Source organism: Bidens hawaiensis, unplaced genomic scaffold, assembly GCF_021521415.1.
Source record: "Bidens hawaiensis isolate Kalapana, Puna unplaced genomic scaffold, B.hawaiensis_p1.1 tig00085775_1, whole genome shotgun sequence".
Classification (NCBI taxonomy): Eukaryota; Viridiplantae; Streptophyta; class Magnoliopsida; order Asterales; family Asteraceae; genus Bidens; species Bidens hawaiensis.
The window spans coordinates 1-7,574 of record NW_027504169.1 but is presented as its reverse complement, the minus strand read 5'-3'; the positions used below and the strand labels follow the sequence as shown (position 1 = coordinate 7,574).

Below are 7,574 nucleotides of genomic sequence, written 5' to 3'. Positions count from 1 at the left end.
TCATATTCCGTCAATTTTATAGTTTTATTTGTTCGATTCAAGTTTTTAGAATACTAGAATTTTGTTTACATGATCATTATATCTCACTTCAAACATATCTTTAATAAAAATCTACAATATATTACATGTATGTCTTAAAAACCACTAGTTTATTTATAAAATATATTATTTACAACCTTTAAATATGTTTCTTATCGAAAATTTTAAAGTGAAAAAGAAATAAATAATGCTCGAAATCGCTCGATGTTCGATCGAAAAATTCTCGATTCTATTTTGGCTCGTTTCGGATTTCGCTCGGTTCGAATTTCAGTCGTTCGGTTCGGTTCGGTTCGGTTGTAAACGAGCCAAGCAACGAGCAAGCCTTCGCTCGGTTAGGCTCAGCTTGTGAACAGCCCTATATTCCCGAATACTACCTTGGTTTCATGAGTTCAAATTCACATGGTAAGATACGGACACAAACACCTAACTAAAGCACCGCTTGGAGAGGCCGAAATGACACAACCTTCAACGATAAATGTGTTTCGGTATCCAGGTTAACTGAAGAGATCAAGACTGTTAAGATTCTTGTGGGTGAAAGAACATGCCAAAATCCAGTCTTTAAAATCACAATTGTATGATTTTAATTTTGATAAGGTGCCCATAAGTTTGCTTTTAGACCATTGTATTAATAAAATTTCTATCCATCATTCATCTTATATCATTTAAAAATGACACTGAACAACATAAATTATCCGTCTCATGTCAAGTATCACCTTTTAAGTTTGTGATGTGGATCCAACTAGAGGTGCATTGGTGAAGCTTTGGCTTAATATAAGGATGACCAAAGTTACATAAAAAGTTTTTAGGGGTGTCCGGACTCAAATATCTATAAAAATTTTCGGATGAAATCGCGAAAATTGACACTACTGAGCGAAAAACCAGGGGTGATCGGGGACACCCCGGGTTCTTCTTAACCTTTGCCCTTGTAGAGGTGCACAAATTGGGTTTTTCTAATAATCCTTGTATTAGAAAATTGGGTATTAGCAATATCGGGTTCGGGTATTGTCTCTAAAAACCATACCCTATGCATTGGGTTCGGGTCGGGTATAGAACATGGTATTCTAAAACTGGGTATTTGACTACCCTATGTCTGGGTATTGAAAGAAACCTTTTTTTTTTTTTGCCTTTTTTCCGGGTATGGATTGGGTTTTTTAAGGGGCTAAACCTTTTTTTGGGAATTTTCAAGTATTTGAAAAACCCGGTTTCGGGTATTGGAAAAACCCACTTTCGGGTATGGAACATGTTTCGGTTTTCGGGTATTATCGGGTAGAAATCAGGTCTGGTTCCGGGTATATAAAAAACCCGGTACCCGGTTTTGGTTTTTGTGCAGCCCTAGATCGGGATTTCTAGAGCTCTAATTGCTATGATGATTAGAGGTGCACAAATCGGGTTTTCTAAATACCCGGGTTCGGGTATAGAACCGGGTTCGGGTATGCCGGGTATTGGTAATAATCGGGTAGGGTTCGGGTCGGGTATTGTCTCTAAAAATCATACCCTATGCATCGGGTTCGGTTCGGGTATAGAACCGGGTATTTGAATACCCTATTATCGGGTATTGAAAAAACTCTATTTACGGGTTTTTTCGGGTTTTTTTTCCGATATTTTTTTTATATAGATTGGATTTTTTAAAAGTTTACACTTTTTAGGGGTATTATTCGGGTATTTTTTCGGGTATACATCGGGTATTTGAAATACCCGGCTTCGGGTATTGGAAAACCTCGGTTCCGGGTTCGGGTATTACCGGGTACAAATCGGGTTTTCGGGTATTACCGGGTAAAATCGGGTCCGGTTCGGGTTCGGGTTCTAGTGCCAAAACGCATACCCTATCCGTACCCTACGGGTAGGGTCGGGTTCGGGACTGGGTATTAAAAACTCGGGTATTAGAAAAACCAGTTCCGGGTATTTATTTCGGGTCCGGTTTTTTTTTCACCTCTAATGATGATTGATGACTCGTTAAAGAGGGCCCAAAAGATAACGAAACTCTACTGGGCCAGGCCCACATGCTCGCAGTCTAAAAAATGAAAACAGAACAATAATGTTGAGAGTGGGATTTAAACCCACGCCCTTTCGGACCAGAACCTTAATCTAGCGCCTTAGACCAACTCGGCCATCTCAACATGTTATTTGTTTTCAGGTTTAAGAGTCTTATAATATTTTAGAACAATCTAAAACTATTAAGTTGTTTTGTTTTATATAATGTTAAACCGGGCTTGAACTATCAACTTCAAAATATACAACTTAAGATCCTTCAATTACAAGCTCAGCTCGAACGTATCGAATGTTTCTAGTATTACGTAATATGTGGGTGTCGTATATTAATACACGTACTAGATGTGGTCATAACCTTGTAACTGACTGAGATTTTAATATTGGTTTGGTCCAAAAGTTAGAATGGGTATGTAGTTATGTGTATGTTATATCTGTTAAACATCTTTTACTATTTTAATCATTTCAAAAGGGGATAGCGGCAGCTTGTTGCTCACTTACCCATTATCCAGATGTAGTTCGGTTTGTGTTATATATAAAAGGATCAATATTTTCTCATTATGGATATGTATAGGAAAAATGTTGTAATGCTGATAATTATTTGCATTAGTTTTGTATAATAATGTTATCATTTCATACAAAGTAAGATGTTTAGTGTGACATGATAGAAAGGTAGAGATGATGTGAGGAGAAGGATAATTGAACTTATTTTAAAAGAATATATCATTACCTATATATGCTAAACGAGAGTATGCCTCTATTACAAGACTTATTCTAACAGACTTGCAAACAGACTGAAGAAACGAGACAACACCAGTCATCAGATCAAGTCTAAAGAGCAAGCCGCTATTTGACATCAGGTATATTGGTGTGACAACCGGTAATTTCCCAAACCCATAAGCTAAGTAATCAACCTAATAATTAGGTGATTGTAAATATTAAGCGCGTGCATTTGTTATGTGCGCCCTGCGCGAGCGCGCCATGTTAGTCAGCGCGTGCAGTTGTTATGTGCAACCTGCGCGAGCGCACCATGTTAAGAACCAGCGTGAGCATATGTTATATGCGCCATGCGTGAATGATTTGGCCATCCCGCATGATGCTAAGGCGGGTGCATCCTACATCGTTTATGCGCGTGCGGAAGGGAACTAACCTACCCGCATGGCGGGAACGATGAGAGCTAGTTTGTCTGAAGCTCCAAGATGGAATTGACTTCAACATGACTGATCACTATGTTGAAATACCAAGACCACCTGGAGAATCTACAAATGAAACTCAAATGTCCCTAACTGCGAGAAGGTTACGCACCTACCCGCAGCAAAGACATGTCCTATACGCAGAAAGCTATGCGCACCAAGTTATACGCGCAGAACACTTGGTCTATTCTCCAGTTAAGGAGATTACTCCCGCCCGAAAGGAAACAGTAGCGTGTTTCAGAGATTTTCCACTTTTTACTGTACACTGACAAAAGTACCTGAAAAAGCACACTGTAACATGAAAAGTCAACTGTCAGCCACCCTATTCTCACCAACCCCAGACCTGCATGTTCTGTCCAAATCAAATCAAAATCTTTTATCCACCACTCCACTCTTAAGTAAATAATAATAACTTCCATACTTTATCATCATCACATTTAGATATGAAAAGATTTCAATCCCCTAAAGCAAGGGATTGTGTTCCCTTGAGTTTGCCTATAAATTTGTAGCCTAAATTATCACCCAAAACACACTTCAAAGAACTACAAACTTGCACTAATCCTTTCCCAAGCATCCGTTGTTTCCAGCTCCGATCCTGTTACTAGGTAAGCCGAGAATATAACCTTGAGACCTACTATCCAACCCTTATATTCTCCTATTTCTTGATCTTAATATATATACTTGTTATTTAATCGTATTCTAGACCTTCGATTCCGAGGCCAACACCAAGAAAACCCGAATCTCGATTAATCCCTTAACAAGAACCACAGGTGAGTCTCACAGCCCCTATTTTCACTGTTTTCACTGTTTTTAAACTGCTTTCGGGGCGAGGGACACGTACTTAAATAATGTTTTATCATGGTATACTTACAAGCTATGCAAGCGATTATGTGTTTAAGTTATGTTTCATGATGAGCAATGCAAACGGTTATCTAAGGTTTTCAATGTATGTGCGCTAGAACTCGAGTAAGTGATCACTTTACCATTGGAACTCTAAGGGTAGGGACTGCTGGTTTGATCCGCCCACTCGTAGGGGTCGCACCTCTTTGCATGGACGAGTGCCTGGCATGGGGCAGTACTATGGGGTTGAGCCCGCTCGTAGGGGTCGCGCCTCTTTGCATGGACGAGCGCCTTGTTTTCCGGCACAACGTCTGCGCGTAACCCGCGGGACGGTATCCTTAGCTCGTAGGGGCAATGCCTCTTTGCATGGACGAGCACAGTTTCTCAGAATTGTTCGCGCGTAACCCGCGGGACAGTATCCTTAGCTCGTAGGGGCAATGCCTCTTTGCATAGACGAGCATAGTTTTCCAGAAACGTCTGCGCGTAACTCGCGGGACGGTTTTACGTTATTTTAGCTCGTAGTGGCTGCGCCACTTACATAGACGAGCACCGTATCCAGAATTTGTTCACGCGTAACCCGCGGAACGATTTTTATCAGAATATTGTCAGAATTATGTGTTAATACGATTTTACCAAGCAGATGTTAATGATGTTGCCAGAAATGTTTCAGAATGATTTTATCAAGTTACTAAAACTTGTGAACTCACTCAGTTTATACTGATTCAAATGTTTTTACGTGTCTTTCAGGAGATAACTAGGTAGCGCATGGAGTCACACTTAGAGCACCACACGCTGAACATCTAAAACAAGCTTTTTGGAAGATTTTGGTTTTATCCCCTCGATGCGCACGGTTACCCGCCGCGCAAGGGGATATGGCGAGGAAATCTTCAGTTTTATACTTGGATGTTTCTTTTTGTAATCTTTGAACAATGTAATGTGTTTGTACTAAACTTCTCATGCGCAATAAAAATCTTTGAATGTTTTGCAATGGCCCGTGCTTAATTATCAATCCCCACTCGTGCGCGCCCGGCTGTTTCCGCTGCTCAGGGCCGGGTGTGACAGATTGGTATCAGAGCACTGGTTATAGCGAACTAGGAAAAGAAGTTTTTAACCTAGACTATAACATTTGGGGAATCGCATGAAATATTTTTCAAAGAATATTTTCAAAAGAATATTTTCAAAAGAAAAATCACACACGCACTTAGGAACACGGGTCACAGTGTCTAGAGATAAGAACATTATGTGCTCTGAGTACATGCGCTAAGTTTGTTATATTTTCTTTTTATGAAAAGAATGCCTCCAACCAGAGCCAAGGGAATTACCATGACACCCGAGGAGCTCGCAGAAATAATCGCGCAGGCGATTGCAACGCATGAGGCCAGCAAGGCCGAATCTAGTCAGGGTCGCCAAGAGAACGAGACCCCAGAACCCGAATCAGGAGCCTTGAACAAAGGATGCACCTATAAAACATTCATGGCCTGTAGGCCTTGGCCGTTCAAAGGCACCGAAGGAGCCATTGGGCTCTACAATTGGATTGACAAGATGGAGACCGTTCTCTCCATCAGCGGATGTAGTGAAAACCAGAAGGTCCTTTACGCGACCTGCATGTTCCAAGAAGCAGCTTCGTCTTGGTGGAAGCTCCAAGTAAAGACTTTGGGGCGAGAAGTTGCTCTTCACAAGACCTGGGAAGAATTGAAAGAAATGATGATGAGAAAGTTCTGCTCTCGCGCAGAAATTCAAAGCTTGCAACAAGAATTCTGGAACCACACCATGGTAGGAACGGATATCGATGCCTACACCAATCGTTTCAACGAGCTTTGCCAGCTGGTGCCAGACATGGCAAACACAGAAGAAAAGAAAATCGAGAGGTACATCTTTGGGTTACCTCCTGTCGTTAGAGTCCCGCTCAACGCCGCCCGCACCTCCGACCTTTGACGAGGCGGTTGCGCGAGCCATCACCCTTACAAGGGATACGGTTCGTGCGGGTATGTTGACCGCATCGCTTGAACGAGCAGCGAACCTCTGACTCCAAGAGGAAATGGAACTCCCACCGAGGGTCAGACTTCAAGCAGCCACCGCCCAAGAAGCAGGAAAGCACAAGGGTTTACGCGATTCAAGCCGCGGAACCATCAAGGAAAGGATACAGCGGGCCTCGCCCATGGTGCAGCAAATGCAAGTATCACCACGAGGGTGAATGCGCAAAAATCGAATGCGCCAAATGTGGCAGACCAGGACACAAGGCGATGAATTGTCGCATCAGAGAAGCTGGATCGAGCGACAGCTGCTACGCATGCGGGAAGCCTGGACACTTCAGTCGGGATTGCCCACAGAAAGGAAACCAAGCTCGCGGGAGAGCTTTTGTGATCGGCGCGGGTGAAGCAAAGGAAGAGCCGAATGTGGTAACCGGTACGTTTTTGCTTAACGGTCATTATGCATCTGTCTTATTTGATACTGGCGCTGACCTAAGTTTTATATCCCATGAGTTTAAAAACTCCCTGGGCTTAGCGACCAGTAGGCTAGACAAACCTTATACTATAGAACTAGCCAATGGTAGGCAGTTATGCGCGAATGAAAGGACTGAGCAATGTGTATTAGTCATGGGAGGTCATGAGTTCAATATAAACTTGTTGCCAATAGATTTGGGAAGTTTCGATATTGTGGTAGGTATGGATTGGTTGGTCGAGAATCTCGCGGAGATTGTTTGTCATGAGAAGCAGGTTCGGATTCCACTGTTGAACGGAGAAACTTTGATGATTCAAGGGGGAAGAAGGGAGTTGCGACGAAACTGATTTCGTGCCTAAAGGCGCGCAAGTGCCTAAGGAAAGGGTACTACGCCTTCCTGGCGCATGTAATAGAGAAGGGAGATGAGCGAAGAATTGAAGACTTACCTGTAGTGCGCGAATTTCCAGAAGTTTTTCCTAAAGATCTGCCCGGATTGCCGCCACCCCCGCGACAAATCGAGTTTCGAATTGATTTGGTCCCAGGAGCTGCGCCAGTAGCCCGAGCGCCTTATCGATTAGCTCCATCTGAGATGCAAGAGCTATCCAATCAGTTACAGGAACTTTTGGATAAGGGTTTCATACGCCCAAGCTTTTCACCTTGGGGAGCTCCAGTACTGTTTGTTAAGAAGAAGGATGGTTCGTTCCGGATGTGTATTGACTACAGGGAGCTGAATAAGCTGACAGTCAAAAATCGGTACCCCTTACCGAGGATTGACGACTTATTTGACCAGTTGCAGGGATCCAGTTATTATTCGAAGATAGATCTACGGTCAGGATACCACCAACTTAGGGTCCATGAGGAAGACGCGCCAAAGACAGCCTTCCGAACCAGATATGGCCATTATGAGTTCTTAGTGATGCCTTTCGGGCTAACTAATGCGCCGGCTATATTCATGGATCTGATGAACCGTGTGTGCAAACCATACTTGGACAAGTTTGTGATTGTGTTTATAGATGATATTCTAATTTACTCTCGAACCAAGGCCGAGCATGAGCAACACTTGAGGTTGATTTT

The 7,574-nt window shown here is 42.7% G+C and overlaps 1 non-coding gene across 1 annotated transcript; it reads right to left on the bottom strand.

Moving 5' to 3' along the window:
• Positions 1-2,075: 2,075 nt before the first annotated feature.
• TRNAL-AAG (transfer RNA leucine (anticodon AAG)) lies at positions 2,076-2,156 on the bottom strand. The gene has a single exon. It is a non-coding gene; the product is annotated as a tRNA-Leu (tRNA).
• Between the last annotated feature and the right edge of the window lie 5,418 nt (positions 2,157-7,574).